Source organism: Ambystoma mexicanum, chromosome 11 (genome assembly GCF_040938575.1).
Source record: "Ambystoma mexicanum isolate Mex_15411 chromosome 11, UKY_AmexF1_1, whole genome shotgun sequence".
In the NCBI taxonomy this organism is placed as follows: domain Eukaryota; kingdom Metazoa; phylum Chordata; class Amphibia; order Caudata; family Ambystomatidae; genus Ambystoma; species Ambystoma mexicanum.
In genome coordinates this window covers 275,735,899-275,755,299 of record NC_090934.1, presented here as the reverse complement: position 1 = coordinate 275,755,299, position 19,401 = coordinate 275,735,899, and the positions used below count along the sequence as shown (strand labels likewise).

Here is a 19,401-nt window from a genome sequence, read left to right as displayed (position 1 = left end):
GTCGTGCCTTGCAACACTCGTGTATAGGCACGCTATAAATCCAATATCATATCATATCACACGTTTTTCAGTCAAGTGATAACATTGTAATTAAAGTCCAGCTTTCTGTTTTCTGCAGTCAGCAACACAATCACTACATCCTGCCTGCGAATATGGAATTCCTCAGAATCTCTCCCTAAACACCTGAAAATGGGTTCTCAACTGGATCAGATTATTGGACTGGGCTCCTTATTGGGATAGGGAGATTGATGTGACCTTGTGGGTAAAGAAAGTCCGCCACTCAGGTACGTTAATTCGTAGTAACTTTATTCCATGTTACAGTGCCATCCTCATTAAGATATATTGTGAGTGGGTGAGGCTCATCCATTGCACACAGGATGTGCTGACCCCTGTGATGTCCCTGAATGCGGGATACTCGACTGCATAATTTCTGGTAGTGGGGGACTGCGTTCGCGCTTTCCTGTAAAGAAAAAAAAAATGGAAAAAATAAGATATATTGTGAGCAACACCAGCAACACCCCGCCCGGCAGCAACTGTCATCTCAACTGCCACTCTTAGAATGTCCATACGCCATCCTGCACTGCATGCTCTGGCATCCAAGCGCCCATACAAGACACTATGATGCATCTTCCCCGTTCACTGTCATAAAGAACACTTCCTTGGGACACGCCAAACCCCATTACATAACGTGTGGCGAGCACAGAATGTATCCAACAACACTCAAATCAGTACCCCTAAACACCAACCACATACTCACCGTACTCACCATACCTCACCTCACCATAGAGCACCTCACCACAGAGCATGCAGACACAAGCACCACACACCCTTCAGATGATCCAAAAGCAACAAAAAGAAACCAAAGAACCACTAGATCACCTCAGTCACTACAGAAATGGCCACCAATACCGTCCAAACAATGACACACTTCCTGAGATAGAACTCCAAATACTAAAACTTTTCACCACAAACACCAACCTGACCCCGGAAACACAACCAACGAGGACTAAAAATAATAAACTAAGCATCCACCGATCCCGAACTGCCCCTCGAGACATGGGCCTGCCACACCCACAACATTCCCAAATGTACCATAACTAACACTCAACCTCAAACAAGCACTAACTCCTTCCGTCCTGAGCTGCCCCTCTGGCCAATGGACCTGCCGTGTCCGAGCACATTTCATCCGCAACTAACAAATGAGCCCAGCCACACCAACACGTCACTCATAAAAGAGAGACATCACATCCAAATCCACCACAGTCAAAAACTCATCAAGCACCAAAACCACCCATGTGGCACCAAGCCACTGGCAAATTCAACAACGTAATCACCATGACCCCAAGACACTGCCAAATTCAACAAAACGCAAACCCTGTGGCCCCAAGCCACTGCCAAATTCAACGGAACGCAAACCCATGTCCCCAAGCCACTGCCAAATTCAACAAAATGCAAACCCAGAGGGATAACCCTAGCTGGATGAAATAACATCCGTAGAGTTAACCCCACACCTGGATAATCCAATCTAACCCCAACAACACTGAATGAAAGTACCAAAACCAACCCAGTGCCCCACAGACGGGACCCCACTAGCGTACTGCCTCCACCATGGAAAACACCTAGCCGGACCTGGCCCCACTCTACACCTCATCCACTTGTGGATCCAACACCCATCCACCCATCCACAGAACCCCAGTAAACACTAGTGCCAACACTAAACCCGGCCACCCTACGCACCGGAACAATAAACCTTAACTCCCTACCTCATAGGCAAAAAAAAAAAAATGACCCACTAGTCCAAACAATGCTCCACTGTATAAACCAAAAAATCAACTGGAGAGACCTGACCTCCAAACATCACACCTGGAGATGCACCTACTAGCCGCACCAGCCCTACAAGTCACAACGCACAAACATCTGGTAGATTTTACGCATCTTGCATGCATGAAACTTAATAACATACGTGCCCAGGAGACACACATACAAGCACCCCCGCGAGCCACAAACATCACATTCTTATACACGTAGGACATGATAATATGGAATTCAACAAAAGCCCAAATTGAGTCCAAATGTTGAACCCTCCCCCAAAGTCCATCCTGTACAAAGGAAAATTACATTGCATGTAACAACAGAAAAACGTAACTTGTCATCCAGTCCAAATGAGCTTCAGCGACCCCCTCCCGCAAGTCCATTCACCTAGAAGGAAAAATTCAATTACAACTGCATTAGATATACCTCTAGTAATCACCCCACAGTCCATCTGCCCCCCTGCAAGGGAAAACAGAATACCAAACATCGTAAAAATAACATTCCTGTGCAATAAATGCGGTCACACTACACGTTCCCATACTTCAGCACTCCTTCATTGCACATTGGGCCACAATATTTACTGTCACACTAAGACACACACACCATGTAGGATCTCCACATACGAAACACACTTCGCTCGGGGATAATGCCCTCAATGTTGCTCCCTGGTGCCTCACCCGCACATGTCCGACCCCTTGTTACCTCCTGAGCCATATCAGTAACGTTTCCTGCTTCTTTTTCATGCACCAAAAAAGCGTTACGCTCCAGAATGCTGCCGTTGGTTTTGTGCGCCAATGGGGCATTATGCTCCTCACTGCTACCTAAGATCACAGAGATGTATCAGCCCTCCTGAGTCATGCAATAAATTCCTCACAAACTTGAGGTGCTCCAGCACCCCTGTCATACAATCCGCTGAATTCACCACTCCACCGAGCCAATCACGGAACCCCTCACCAACGTGGCCCCAACTTCCTTCAAGCAACGTGCCATCACCTGACCACTGCCACAACCTGGCACGTTGCTGGCCACCGTACCCCGGCTGAAGACCATATATGGAATAAAGGCACAATAACCATATACTAATGACATGCCAATCGTGAGGTTCATTTCCCAAACAAATCTGGTTTTATTCAGAGTATCTCGATCGGCCGATCAGGTCTCAACACCTCACGACGTGTGCTCACAAACACTGTGAGAGGAGAGAGAGCGAGCCGTTGATAAAGCAGTAATATTTATACATAATACATCATCATTAAACAGCATTATTTGGTCCACCCATGTACATGACATGCAGGCTAGGGTTCAGTAATTGACAGTTAGGCACGTAACTTCATAAAGTCTAAACATGCGGTATTTCTAGCCGAGGTTTGCAGAGACAGCTTACTGTTATAGGGAACACAGGGCACTGGCAGGAATCCTTCCCCGTGCCAGTGCCCTGTGTTCCCTATAACAGTAAGCTGGCAAGGAGACATTCCAGCAATGTTATCTGGTTGCTGCACTCATGGCCTAAGAGACAGACAGTTCTGAAGCCGAGAAATACCATCCTCCATGAAGGAGCACCGTTAGTTGCATATAATTCTCATTTAACTGCCATTGACAACAGCGTTTGCAAGACAGACTGGCACCTGGGCCTCCAATTAGCCGCGGCTCTTGCACAGCTTCATGGCTTTACCGAATAATACATTTTTTTTATTTCTGCAGGGTTTCACATTCCTGTCTACGTTAGTATTCAGAGTTCAAGCCATGGCCTTGCACCATGTGTGGGTCTGAAGCACAGAATATGGTTTGCAAAGCGTTACAGAAAAATGAAATAACATGGCGGACAATTACAAAATGGATTCCCACTGGCCACATTCAGGCTTCATGGATTGCGGTGTTCGTTACATGATGCAATTTGCTTACGGCCAACATACATATGTGTCATTCAGGCTGTGCAATTACATTACAGTTTAACAAACCCTCCTTTTGGTCTTAAGCCAATAGCATCATCCATACATCACATTCTCATTGGACCAAGTGTCACTTTCCGAACTACCCAGGTCATTATCACTATCAGTATCATAAACACTAATTACCATGAATTCTTTGATTATTTCATTCTCTTGTTCGTGATCAACATTTTGCATAGATTGTTTGGGCTTTTGCCTTTTGAAACTTAATGTTTGTATGCATTCATGCATGATTATGGAGCAAATGGCTGGCAGACATTGTATACAACAACAACAAAGTATGAGGATACTAAGTATTGCAATTAGAATGGAGACCACCTTCCATTCTCAGGATTGTAACAGTTCCCAGAACCATGTACTCAAATTTAAATGCCAGCCACCCGTGGGAATATGGATTTCAGAACTCAGAACATGTAACTTTTTAATTGCTTCAAATATCGTAGGGGAGGAGTCGCTTAGGAAAACACAGCATGCTGATCCCACCTATTTGCATACATCTCCACAATCAGCCAAAATAATGTCAAGGACCATTCTATTCTGAAGTGCAACTAGTCTGAATACTTTCTGTTCCAGTGTCATGTTATGCAGTATATCAGTGGTTTTATTTATTGTTTTCTCTAACACTCTGGACAGTCTTCTAATGTTCCATGAGTTTATGGCCTGTCCCCAGAAAGGTATAAAGGATTTGGCTATGTCGCCAACAATTTGTAAGGTAGCATCATCTCGTCGAAGTCGGGACCTGGATATTTTAGATATTTCAGAAGTAGTAGCAAGGAATGCACCAGTTAATAGTATCCCTAGGAAACAGGTACCTTCTCAATCTCTAGGTAACCATGGATAGGCTTGATCCACACATACAAAATAAACAGGACCTCCTATATATAGTGGTTTCATAATCAATAGAACAGTATTGTTGTTGTAACCTTTTCAATGCTTAACATCTTGTGCAGGAAGAGTGTAAGAAAGGGGTAGTAGTGGGAACAACAACAGTGGGCAATAGAGTATTCATTGGATACATTTATTCTAAGTAGCAGGTCATTGGAATCAGAGTAAGTAAGATGCAGATGAGTACGATGAACAGTAGAATTTTCATAGACCAAGTCTTTCTCGGAGCCGACTCAATGTCAGTACTTCTAGTAAGGTTTTCATCCGCCTTATCAGGATGAAAGGCAATAGGAGTAAAGGCAGACATTCCTTAGGGAAAGGGATTTGAAAATGTTTCTCAGCGTCCGTAGAGAAAAGCCTTGCTGTTAAACTTTTTGTTCAGTTTCTCAGTGAAGTGGCAACCCACGTATTAATCAGTAGAATTTTAGGATGCAAACAGGTTCAATTATACCTGCTTAAGATGGTAGCAAGCTGGTGTTTTACTTCAGAGGCTCCAAAATGTAAGAGCAATTATCAATATCAGATTTCCATAGTGTCGGTACCTTTGCCCCCACTTTTTCGTGCTAGGTTGCAAAGCCCTTCACTTTTTCAAAGATAGCACCGGGAAATCGCATGTCAGAGCTTCATCTAGTAGCGTTGTACAGCTCATACGCTCCTTTTCCCTAGGCCTCCATTTCCGGCCCCAATCCGTGGGCTAGAAACAAAGGCTGTTGCAATCACTTTCGAACTCGTGGACGTAGATTGTACTTCATAGCACCAGGTACAGCGTAATTGGTGAAGAGTGCACTGTCGTTGTTTATAGCAGATGCAGAAACAGTGCCAATTGGCGAGACAGAAAATAGTGATGATGAAGCAGCAGGCCAACACAGTTGAGGTAACACTGATGTCTCAGATTTTCTGTCAGTCTCCCCAGGCCCCTCCTTGGGCTCAGGAAGTAGTTTCAGCCGAGTCACGATGATGTCTTTGCAGTCAATTAAAGCTTGCTCACTCTTGAAGTTGGAATCATCAGTCTCTTTGTCATGTGGCAGAGGATGATGTATTCATTTTGTGTGCGTTGCATGAATCAAATGTTTATGATCGCTCACTCGAACAGCAGTCTGCGTGGCCAGAAGAATTTGATACGGCCCCTTCTAACATGTTGCTAGCGAAGATTTTCCCTCAAAGTTCTTGGTCCAGCCGGTGACCTGGACCCGTGTATCTGGCGAGAAGAGCCTCTTGCGCCTGCTGATAAATCAAACGCAAGTTTTGAGTCAACAGTTTACAGTAATCAATCAGTAAAGGATATTCAATACTTCTAAGATTTTTTGGACAGGTCACATTCCATACATTGGCGGGTCTCCCCATTACAATTTCATATGGGGAGAGACCTGTCCTTGATTGCACAATTGTGCGCATTGACAACAGGGCTATATGTAAAGCATCGGGCCATTTCAAGTTACTCTGGGCACAGATTTTCTCCAGTTTATTTTTCAAAATTCCGTTTTGGCCTTCCACAAGACCGGCACTCATAGGGTGTCTGGCTGAATGGAATTGCTTATCAATTTGGAGACCTACACGCATTTGTAGTACTACAGCAGCTATAAAATGCGGTCCATTATCGGACCATATAACTCGTGGCAATCCAAACCTTGGGAGGTATTACTTTAATATGGCTTTTGCTGTGGACATAGCTGAACAGTCTTTTGAGGGGATAGGCCTCAACCCATTTACTGAATGCACAGACCACTACAAGTACATACTTATAGTTTTGGCATCGTTCCATTTCAATGAAATCAAAGTGAATTACTTCGAACGGCAGTGAAGGAGGACCAAAGCTCCCTATTGGTGTCGCTGTTCCTTTCCCAATGTTATGTTGTAAACACGTCATGCAAGTTTGAACCAATCTCTAAGCAGTTTTTGTAATATTGTCATTGTACCATACAGAATCAAGGTGCTGACAACATTTCTTTGCACATATGCGTGTTGGACCATGGGCCATAGTAACCATTGCCATAACATATGCATTTGGCAACATGCATCCACGGTTTTCTTTGTCTGCCCAACAACCCTTGGGATCTAATTCTGCTGGACCCTCGGACCATGGTTTAATTTCCTCAGGAGTAGCCTCTGCTTGTATTTCTTTTACAGTCCCAATTCCATCTTCTATCATACAGGACACTCTTTTTGTTGATTCAACATACATTTTTGTGTGTTAATCAGTGGCAGTTTCTTTCACAATTCTGTCCGCAAATGCGTTTCCTTTTCCTATGTTACATGTTACTTTCTTATGGGCGTTACATTTTATTATCGCTAATCGCTTAGGAAGCGCAAGTGCTGGCAACAGTCTTGCTATTAAAATGCCATGTTGAATTTTGGTTCCATGACATGTCAGAAACTCTCTTTCATCCCATAATCGGCCAAAGTTGTTTACCACCCCAAAGATGTACTGACTGTCAGTATATATGTTTACAATAAGGTTTTCAGAAATTTCGCATGCTCTGGTTAAGGCTATTATTTCCGCAGCCTGTGCTGAGTTATGCAGGATTTGTTTGCTTTTTACAATGGTTCTCAATGTGGTAATGGTGTAGGCAGCAGTTTATGTGCCATTGGGTAATTTAAAACAGGAGCCATCACAAAATAATTCTCCATCTGGCTCTTTCAGGGGTGTGTCTGTTAAATCAATTCTTCCTTTTGTTTCTTGCTCAGTTATAATTAAGCAGCCATGTAAAAATCTCTCTTCGCTTTTCCCTTCACTTGGGGGAGGCAATAATTCCGCCGGATTCAAAGAGCAACATCTCTTCATTTGGATATGCGTTGCAAACAGGATCAGTTTTTATCTTGTTAATCGGGCAGAAGTGAGATGTTGCGTCTGTGTCCTATTTATTAGAACCTCTACTGAATGGGGTACCATCACGGTTAAAGAGTGACCTAAAACCACCCCCTCGGTTTGTTTTACGGAAACGGCAGCAACAGCTTGCAAGCAGCGTGGCAAAGCACATGCACGAGGATCCAACGTGGAAGAAAAAAAAAACGCATGGTCAAGTCTTTCCCCCGTGTTCCAGAGTCAAAACAGCCAAAGCACATCCCTCCATCTCATGTACGAACAACATAAAACACTTTTCATAATTTGGCATGCCCAAATCTGGAGCTCAGCAAAGTGCAGCTCTGAGCAGGTTAAAAGCCTCTTGACATTCCATGTTCCATGGCAAAGGTAAAGTAACATCCTTCCTTGTCAGTGCCACTATGTGTTTTACAATCATCACGAAATTCGGAATCCACAGTATGAAGCCATGCCGATTAAAGCTCTGACTTCCTTTTGCGTGTTTGGACTAGGCTTACCAGAGATGTTTTCTATATGCTCTGGTGTCAATCTCCTTCCATCCTTCGATAGGAGGTAGCCCAAATAGGCCACCTCCTCTTGACAATACTGGAATTTCTTTAGCGATGCCTTGTGTCCATGTGCCGCTAAATGCGTCAATAACAAGACAGTTCCCTCCTTGCAAATTTCTTCTGAGTCTGCTGCTGTAAGCAAATCGTCAATGTACTGCAACAAAATGCAACCTGTCAGCAATGCAAGCATTTTGAGCTGTTCTTTCAGTGCTCTACTCTAAATACTTGGGATTTCAGTATAACCTTGTGGAATTCATGTGAATGTGAATGAGCGTCCTCCTAATGTGAACGCAAATAATTATCTACTGTCTATATGTACCGGAATGCTAAAAAATGCATTATTCAAGTCAATTAAACTAAAATGTGATGCAGAGGCTGCAATCATGGTCAAAATTGTGGTGTCATCGGGGACTAGTCGGAATTGTAGAGCAACAATTTTGTTTATCGCGCGTAAATCAATTATACAAAGGTACAGGATTTCATTACCCCCTTTCTTGTAAACTGGAAGAACCAGGCTATTGCAAACACTTCCCGATATTTCTTCAATTACATTTCTTTTAATCAAATCTGATACAATGGTCTTTAGGGCCTGCTCACCTTCGGTCGAGATTATGTATTGCGGAATGCGTGGTAATGTAATTCCATCATTCAAAACAACTTCTACTCGTTCTATTTTTAGAATACCTTAATCGTTATCATTTACTGCCCATATGCTAGTTTGTACTTTACTAAATTCAGTTTGCAATGGGAAATACATGAATTGCGACACGGGAGTTTGTTGTGGCAAAATCCTCAAGTACACTCTATCAGGGGAACAATAAATCACTGCATTCAGTTTCTTCAACAGAGTCAATCCCAACAAATTCTCGCCGCATTTTGTCGTTAAAGGAAATGGACAAGATTCAGTGAATGGACCTAATGTGATTGTCACTGGTTGTGAGACTCGATTAATTACTGGTGTACCTGAGAACCCTACTGAAATATTGCTATGCCCTGACAGTGGTATATTTGGAACCCGCTGATGATCAATTGAACATTTCTGTGCACCTGTGTCCACTAGAAAAGTATGCTTCCTATTCCGAACTTTCATTTCTATGTAGGGCCCTTTCTGATTAATGGGAATAGGCACTGGTTCCAAACCCTGTTTTGGTCTCTCCTAGGGGAACAGTACATCGTCAGATGTAAAGTCTCCAGAATAATATGCATTAGAGGGATTATCAAAGACATTCACACTATTTGCTGAATTCTGTTGCTGGTTTTGAATGACCTGGTTATCTTGAAATTGTGCATGAGATTGGCTTCAGTTAGGATACCCTATTCCTGGGCGACCTCTAAACGGTCTTCTCGAAATGGTCCCATTCGACGGCCGTAAATGTGGGCATTGTGCTCGTCAATGGCCCTCTTGTCTACAATAGGCACATTGATTTATACCTATCGGACCTCCATGTATGTTGGATGCTAATGCAAATTCGACTCTTGAAAGAGCATTCCCACCCCCTCTATTTCCTCTGGCTACCCGTTGTAGCAATATTCTAGTTTTCATGTCTCCCTTTTTCCTTACTTCCTTATCTTTTTCTGAATTCACTTGATGTTCGTAATATTGGGCCATGTGTAATACTTCAGATTGTGACTTAGCTTGCCATGCACTTTTAGATGTCATTATTAATGTCTGAATCTCCAGTAGCAATCCTCGCATAAATGTATCAACAAACAATCTCTTCCCGGGTCCAGATCCTGACCACTAAAGTCTGCAAATACTTCTTCAAATTGGTTAAAGAATTCTGTGGCTCCTTCCAATTTACCTTGTAAACAAGCAGTTAATTTATCCAAAACAATTCTCTTTTCAGGTACTAAAGTTTTCAATGTTGATACTATGCAAGAGGGCAGAGTTAAGATAACTTGCAGAGATACTGAACAAAGAGACCGATAGGGTTTCTCTCCAGCCTTGCTCTCACTTCACTTCTAATCAAGTTCTCCCATGCATTGCCTATCATTGGTGCATCATTTATACTTCTAATTTGTTTCCATATATCATCAGGAAGAATCACAGGGAACAATAAATCAATATCATTCAATGTAAAAACAGATGAATTTGACAGAGATTTAATTTCCTTATAGAAACCAGCAGGATTCTTTTTCATATCAGGGACTGTCTGTTTTATAGTATTCACATTTTTAGTCTTTAAAAGGGGGCATGTACAAACTGTGCAATATAATGGGCTTCTATATAACATGCTGGAGTCTGTCCAGTAGCACGAATTTCAAGCTTCAGAACAAATGTAGGAGGCACCTCTCTCATGGGTAACTGCAAAGTAGGGGGCTCTGAATTTGAGTGTCTATTAAGCAACAAAGCTAAATCAAGGGACAAAGCAGTTCCTGTGTCAGGCAAAAATGCTCTTTTATAAATCGTCATTAAATCAGCAGGACAACAAACCACATTTTTCATGCACTCATCCAGTAAATATTCCACCATAACCTGTAATACTTTTCTGTGCATTTCCGGCGAATATTGACTAAACGTATCGTGCACCTCAATCGGTGAAATGGTAGCGTCCGTAATCCATCTAAGCGCATCTCGTTTGCAAATATGCATCTCCTCAATAACACAATAACAGGTTTCAACGGCGGAATCATTTCTGGACATATGACATATGTGGCTCACACTTATTCATTATATCTTTATGCAATCAATCAAGTTCTCATTTAAACACAAATATACATTCTACATGCTCACGTATTTTCCCCACACTATCTCGTGAATGGGAAAGGACAATCAAATCACACAGCTCTTGCGGTACAATTCGATCAGTTAAATCACTCCAGACTTTAACAAGATATTCACCCATATATTCTAACAATACCTGTTGTTCGCCAATACCTCTATGATCAAATATGGAGCTTTGTACGGCCACTTCATTTCCATCATCAATATATATCTCAGCCCACTGTCTCAGTTCTTCTTTCCATTCTTTACTAATCGTACTATGACTCAGTCTAGTACTTCCTTTTTCAGGCCCTATTGATGCAGAACAGCTAACGAAGGCGTATAACTCATGCTCATTTGGAGGTGGAGGAAATTATGTCATTGGTGCAGATGTGACAGTTACTGCAGGTGCAGATGCAAACATTGGAATAGCGGCGGAGGGGATACATAGCGTGGCGGTGCAACTGGGTCAGTACTTGGATGTTCATTTCTTCGCTCATACAATATCTTATTTATCAAATAGTCTGATGTATGCAAATCCTTTGAAGGGTATATTTTCTGTGTATCTAATTGGAAGGCCCTATCCATGCTTCAAATGGCTTCTGTCTGCTTCTGTTGATCATGCACTAGCGCTTTCTCTGAATTTGACATGTGCCTACGTGCGTGTTTCTCTCCACTTTTCAAGCGTTGATTTGCTTCCTTTCTCCAGTCCCTAACAGCGTTGAACGCTATGGGTCTGGCCTTCTTTCGCAGCAATACTGATTCTAAATGCTCTATTCACGCTAACTGGAAGCTCCCATTATCCGGCCACTGAAGGTCTGATACACGTCTGGTCTGCCTATGCCAAACCGCATTAAATACAATGTCCCCAATACAATACTTAACATACATTTCATATGCCAGCGACCCTTCGGGTGTCGCGACCTGGACAGTTTCCAAAGTTTGCTAGTGCAGTGGAAAAATCTCACTAGGCAGGAAAACAATTTCCCAGGTATGGTTAACTCTTACCTCGCTTACCTGGGTGTTTGTACTTGCAAGTGCAACACTCAACAAATATCAGGACATTTAAGAATCGGCTCACCTGATCAAGCAATTGGTCTCTCATGACGCAATTCACCTGTATACAGGCGCAACCAAAAATCGTCTTGACCACCGTGTCTGGCTCAATCTGCCTCAATTCCAGGACCCTCGCGTTGATGCTCTCTGGGCGCAGCTCGTCGATCAGGGATCGCTGTGTACAGATCTACAGAGGAGTCTCTAATCACTTCTGCAGGGGCGCCCCGAGCACCTTCCGATCCCGGTCCGACATCTTCGTTGTCAACTCATCCTTGCCTTCAACGTACGGAATGGAGCATCACATGGAGGCTCCCTATTTGGGTGCCATATTTGTAAGAATATATATGGAGTAAAGGCATAATAACCATATACTAATGACACGCCAATCGTGAGGTTCGTTTCCCAAACAAGACTGGAGTATCTCGATCGGCCAATCGGGTCTCAACACCTCACGACATGTGCTCACAAACACTGTGAGAGGAGAGAGAGAGAGATGTCGATAAAGCAGTTATATATATATATATATATATATATATATATATATATATATATATATATATATATATATATATATATATATATAATACATCATCATTGAACAGTATTATTCGGTTCACCCATATACGTGACGTGCAGGCTAGGGTTCAGTAATTGACAGTTAGGCACGTAATTTGGTATTTCTAGCCGAAGTTTGCAGAGACAGCTTACTGTTTTGGGGAACACAGGGCACTGGCACAGGGAAGGATATCATGTTCTAGCAGGGAGACATTCCAGCAATGTTATCTGGTTGCTGTGCTCATGGGCTAAGGGTCAGACAGTTCTGAAGCAGAGAAATGCCATCCTCCATGAAGGAGCACCATTATTTGCATATAATTCTCATTTAACTGCCTTTTACAACAGCTTTTGCAAGGCAGGCTGGCACCTGGGCCTCCGATTAGCCACGGCTCTTGCCCAGCTTTAAGGCTTCACTGAATAATAAAACAATGTATTTCTGCAGAGTTTCACATCCCTGCCTACGTTAGTATTCAGAGTTCAAGCTATGGCCACGCACCATGTGTGGGTCTGAAGCACAGAATATGTTTTGCAAAGCGATACAGAAAAATAAAATGGCGGACAATTACAAAATGGATTCCCACTGGCCATATTCAGGCTTCATGGTTCGCGGTGTTCGTTACATGATGCTATTTGCTTACGGCCAACATACATAACGTGTAATTCGGGCTGTGCGATTACATTAGAGTTTAACAGACTTTGTGCGCCACTGGGGCATTACGCTCCTCACTGCTACCTAAAATCACAGAGACATAGCAGCCCTCCTGAGTCATGATAGCAATTGCTCACAAACTTGAGGTGCTTCAGCATCCCTGGCACACAATCTGCTGAATTCACCACTCCACCAAGCCAATCACGGAACCCCTCACCAACGTGGCCCGACTTCCTTCATGCAACATGCCATCACCTGACCACTGCCACGACCTGGCACGGTTCTGGCCACCGGACCCCAGCTGAAGCTGGTCGCCTTCCAGGACAATCTCCTCAGGCCAGGCAGGAATGACACAGCACCCATGATGGCTCTCCTCTCTCTGCGCTGGCCACCAGATCCCAGCTGCAGCTGGTCACCTTCTGGCACACTCTCCTCCGGACAGGCAGGAAGGACACAGCACCCCCGACAGCTCTCCTCTCTCTGCGCTGCTGTCTCTGCTGCAACAGGCACCAGAGGACCGGACAAGGGACACGGCCGGCTACTGCCTCACGGGATCCCAGCTCTTGGGTCCTGAAGCAAGCCCTGCTGGGTGGGGTGGGTGTCCAAATGGATGGCAGTGCTGTCACTCGTTGCTCTGCTATGTCCCCTCCACAACGGCAATTATCCTCATGGCCAGTGAAGTAATCTCGTCCTTCCAAGATATAGATAGAGACAGAAGCTAAGTTACAAGTGTACGTTTATTCCTTGATGTAACGTTGGAGACAACACTGGGGCGTTCGCCGGGTACCGAGGGTCTGGCTCAACTGCCGTCCCTCAGATGGAACCTTTCCACCCACACAAACAAACACTCCGTGCCGCAAGCAAAAACGCCCGTGACAGCACACTCACCTATGACATCACACAACACACTACCTTCCATTAATTCCTGGAACAACAACAACTTCGCCCATGCGCAAATGATAAGCCCTCAGCAACTTAAATACGTAACAACCTATCTAAAATCTGGCACTTAAAAATACAGGCCCTAAACTTGCAGGTTCTTGAAAACAGCAAATTTGCACACCCTAACATAACTGGCACTGAAATATACGGGCCCTAAAAAATATGCGCTCCCAAACATAGCTTACAACCAACCATAATGGCAAACTCCCAGGGGTAATGTCACCACAAGAAACTAAGTATTTCCTGAAACCAACTCACTATAAGAAAAAATCCAAAACACCACATGTGAGACCTAGGACACGAGAAAAATGAGAACCAATAATCCAGAGATACTCCAAGAAACACCTATAGAGAGAGAACACCTATGGGGAAACCAAACCAAAACCCCATAACTAAGAGAAAACAAAAAAACCTGGAAACACCACAAAGAAGGAAGAAAGAAAAACACGTAGCACCTCACTGCCCCGAAATCCACGCATTTAATAATAATAAAAAAACACACGCAGCACCTCACTGCCCCGGAATCCTTGCAGCTAATCATAAAAACAAACATGCAGCACCTCACTGCCCGAAAACCACACAGCACCTCACTGCCCCAAAAACCCACGCAATTAATAATAAAACATGCAGCACCTCACTGCCCGAAAACCACACAGCACCTCACTGCCCCAAAAACCCACGCAATTAATAATGAAAAAAAAACATGCAGCACCTCACTGCCCCAAATCCACGCAGCACCCCACTGCCCCAAAATCTATAACAAACAAAACCAACTAGCATACCCCTAACACCTCACAACTACCACGCAACCTAAAGAGCATCTCAACGAGAATGGCACCTACACCAATGTGAAAACACACAATGTCATGAAACCAGCACCCTCCAAAATACACCACCCCAATATCATGTGAAACCTGGACATAAAACTCAGCCACCCGCAAGTCCATAAATGCGTGTGCAACCTGGAAAGGAAAACATTTTGCACAGCAAGACAAACACATTTAATATGGCACACTGTTACTTCAACACGCGCCCACCACCCTCAAGTCCATGAACAACCTGAAAAAAAAATAAACATTATGCACAACAACATGGAACGTTTGGAATAAAATGAAACGTTCCTCCTGAATGTGTCCGCCACCATCAAGTCCATAAATTCCTGTGCAACCCGAAAATAAAAATAAAAAAACACTATGAACATTATGCACAGCAACCCACACAATATCAACGGCACATTATTAAAAACACACCAGCCACACTCGCATCTCTAAACCGCTCATAAAAGAACAGTAAAGTGAGCACACACAGCCAAGTCAACAACAACAGCACAGATGAAAGTATTACGGGCTTGAACCCTTGCACCACCCGAAAGTCCAATTCCCCAAAAGTCCATATCACACCTGAACAGCCAAAATCAAAAACTCAGAATCTCCCCAACACCAGCATTTCAAGAGGAAACATCCCAGACAGAACCTACCGACCAACCGTGTTCCTAAACGCCACACATCAAACACAAACCCCACAAACATACAACGTGATATGTAACATCAGTCATATCAAAAAGGAACAATTAAAATTCAGTTAGGGATAAACCCTCTAAGTTGACCAAGAACTCCACCAAATCCGGGTCAAACTCCTTAGCGGCTTGTAAAATATGCCAACATGCTGGACAACAGTTTCTTATCCCGCCAACTGTAGAGACACACGTCACACAAACTGACAAACAGGCCCACTTACTCCGGACTGCAACCATCCCGTCAGCTACCTCCATGCTGACTAAGGCCCTCCTCTTGACAACCCTGCTCACAGTCTCCACCCCTACAGAAGACCCAGGGTGCAACACATTGATTTCACGTTGATCCTGAGTACATAGACTTGCTGGGACTGGAAGAACTTACCCAGAAACGCCTTCACCTGCAACATCCTCAAGAGCGTGAAATAGAGGAAAACACACAGCAGAAGAATCAGAGCTGGCCACAACAACCGGAAAATGAGATCCTGTAGATTCCGGGGAACCCTCCAGCAGAAAGGAACAGTCACACAGGTTGAAATCGCCCCGTATATCCTCTTCATCTTCTTTGACCATGGAAACAGAGCAGGGTACTCCGACATCCATACTCGTTGCAATTTGTGATTCCCGTTCCCGGGCACAATCAACACCGAGAGGACAACCTGCTCCAACCAGCTCTCCGGAGCAGAAAACTGGGTCACCAATGCCAAATGCACAATTCCCGATCCGTGTCCACGGCCCAGAGCACATCTGAGGTATAACCCGACGCCGCAGAATACCCGAGAAACTCCTCTATTCTCACAGTGGCCTCCCCGACACGGGAATAAGAAACTGGAAGAACTATCCAAAGCAGCACAGGAACATGGCAAAATCCAGGACGTTTCTCCAAGACTCAACTGCCACAGATCTGCTAGACGGCAAGGCTTCCTGTAACCCAAAATCCAAGCCAGTACCACCGGGGCAAATGTCACCTTAGGAGGGCAGTGTTGCTCAGAGCTGCTCCCTCTCAGCAGGAGCCCATCCTCATCACCAGTGAAGTAATCGCATCCTTCCAAGATATAGATAGAGATGGAAGGTAAGTTACAAGTGTTCGTTTATTCCTTGATGTCTTGTAGGAGACAACACTGGGACGTTCGCCCGGTAACGAGGGTCTGGCTCAACTGCTGTCCCTCAGATGGAACCTTTCCACCCACACAAACAAACACTTTGTGCTGCAAGCAAAAACGCCTGTGACAGCACACTCGCCTATGACAAAACCCTAAAACACCAGGGTAAAGAAAGTCTGCCACTCAGGTACGTTAATTCGTAGTAACTTTATTCCATGTTACAGTGCGTCCTCATTAAGATATATTGTGAGCGACACCGGCAACAACCCACCCGGCAGCAACTGTCATCTCAACTGCCACTCTTAGAATGTCCATACGCCATCCCGCACTCCTCGCTCTAACATCCATGCGCCCACACTACGACAAGTTTCCCTCAGTGGATTTTTCATTGAAGGAGAATTAATTGCTTTTTTTCATGAAGTTTTGCCGGAAATGTATGTGGAGGGGTGGGTTAGGGTAGAGGGAGTTTGGGGGGGAGACTGTGGGAGTTCTCCCCTACATACATTTGTGGCAAAATGGCATACAAAAAAAGAAAATCGATTAATTCTTCTGTGTTGTAAAAAAAGATTGATGGAATCACATAGAACCATTGTTATTACCAGTGATCCATAGAGAGCAATCTGAACTCCCCTCTGCTGATTGTTCATGCATGTCCCCAATTCCACCTCTATTCATTAGCTCTTTATCATTCGCTGTTTAATCTGTCGATTTACCACCAAGCTCAATTGCTGTTACTGGCACTTGGTCCCGTGGAGATACGATGGGATTGCAAGTGGTGGTCATTCTACATTTTTGTCCTTAGGACTCCATGGGGATTTTTGGCAGATCTACCAGGCAGTAAATCCACTGAATATGTGAGATAACGTGGAGGATTTATCTCTAGCAATGAGCTGGAGGTGAATCTGCCACTTTCCCTCTGAAAATAGGCAGATTTACCACTCTGTAATTCTGCCGGCAGTAAATCCATCAACAAATATAATTTGGCAGTGCAGGGAAAGTGGCAGTAGCAGAATTACTGCCACTTTTTTCAGACACCGCCAGCCTTGTTAAGAGGCCCAAATTGTCTGCCATCTTGTATTTCTCCGTTATCAGAAGGGAGCTTCTTTTATTTTGCGGCATAAAAACGTGGTCGTCAATTCCATTCACCCACTGTTTCATATTGGTCAAATTAGCTCCTCAGATCAGTTGCCTGCCCTCTTACCTCCTCCCAAGACAACCCTGATAGAAAAGAAACCAATAACTCATCGGTACTCCAGATAACTGACCATAAATGTCATTTGGAGTCTGAATGGACAGACCCACTTCAAGTTTTAATGTTTTAATGGAACTGTTTTGAGCAACTGCCCGCTATTGTGCCACTACAATGCAGCAGTTTCAATTTCCTAAACAGCATTGTGACAAAGCCACTCTCGAGAAAGAAACAGAAGAGAATATTGAGGTTGAATGCACTTCCCATCAGTATGATACAGCCAGAGGATTTAACCAAGAGGCCTAGAGGCACCCTTGACTCCACGTTTGGTATTGTTGGCTGAGAACAAAGGCTTAACTCTCTCACTGCTGCCAGACCACGAATGAAACAACATACAAAATGCAGTTGGATCAAAAGTCAAAAAACCATGAGGTCAAAGTAAAGCCTTATTCAAATATAGTTAAAATGTATTCACTATGGTGCACTGGGAGAAAGTAGTATAATAGTTACATTAACCATCCCTTACTAATTTGGCATTGAACCATGTGATGATAGCTAGCTCTCAGGGCCTGTTGATAACTATGGTTTTTGGAAAATGATCAAAAACTTGTCCCAAATGTCTTAAGCATATATGTGAATTGGAGAATCTTGTGTCACAAATTAATGGACATTTTCCTTTGAAGGCATTGTTCCAGGTCATGCACGTGATGACAAGGAAATATGAAATCATGGTGCCAATCCCACTCTCCGAATATTCTCTAAATAAATCCAAGTTCACCATTTCATTGTGTAAGTCAGAATTGCTCCTACCACAATAGTCTGCACTCCTATGTCAAAAGCATCTACTCTCTCCCTTGTTCAGTACAACAACCACATCCTTTCATATTCTCAACAACGCTTATCCAATCCTTGATTCCCAACTATACCCACTGCCTCCCTTGCCACAACAACACCCACCCCTCTCAATTGAGCAATAGCGGTAGTGCAGTCCACAGTGGTGGTGCTGTGGTCTTGATCACCACCTTGGCCAGCATGGTCCATCATCTTAAGAGTGGCAGAGGGGAAGCTGACCCTAGTGTGTATCCCCATGCTTGGTCTGACCCTCCAACAAGGTTATTTTTCATTTTTTGAACATCTGTACATTGATTTTGGCCATTGGTCAGCCTTAACCTGAGTGAGAGGCCACATATCATACTCAAACTTTAGGCTAAAGTCATACAATACAGGGGTTTTGGCGAGCATTTGCTTTGGTAGCAAGGGTGAACAATCAGGCGTTATTCTATAAGTGGCAGATAGTTTGGCTGTTTTAGCAAAACAATGGATTATAAATTCATATATTGTTTTAATTACAACACACAATCCCACAGCCTTTCTATGAATGTCATCAACTGGAATAGCTGTAAGTTTCCTATGTATTGATTACAATGCCAAAAACAGATTTCAAATACAAAGTGCACGTGCATTTCTCTCTAGTGTAATCTCTTTGAATTTTCCGAGGTAACAGAATGCTCTCCCGTGCAGTGATAAGAGGCCTAAACTGCAGAACAGTCAAAAGAAAAGCTAGGTATTCCCATGCGCTGGCTCCAAGGTTTTGCATGACCGTGCATTGCTAATGTGAGACCTTCAATGTAGCAAAGGCAATATGCAAAGTGGGGACATGGCACAGAATCTTGAA

General features: G+C 43.7%; 1 non-coding gene across 1 annotated transcript; it reads left to right on the top strand.

Annotated features, from left to right (window-relative positions):
• Positions 1–300: 300 nt before the first annotated feature.
• LOC138505322 (U1 spliceosomal RNA) lies at positions 301–465 on the top strand. The gene has a single exon (XR_011280132.1). It is a non-coding gene; the product is annotated as a U1 spliceosomal RNA (small nuclear RNA).
• Positions 466–19,401: the final 18,936 nt, after the last annotated feature.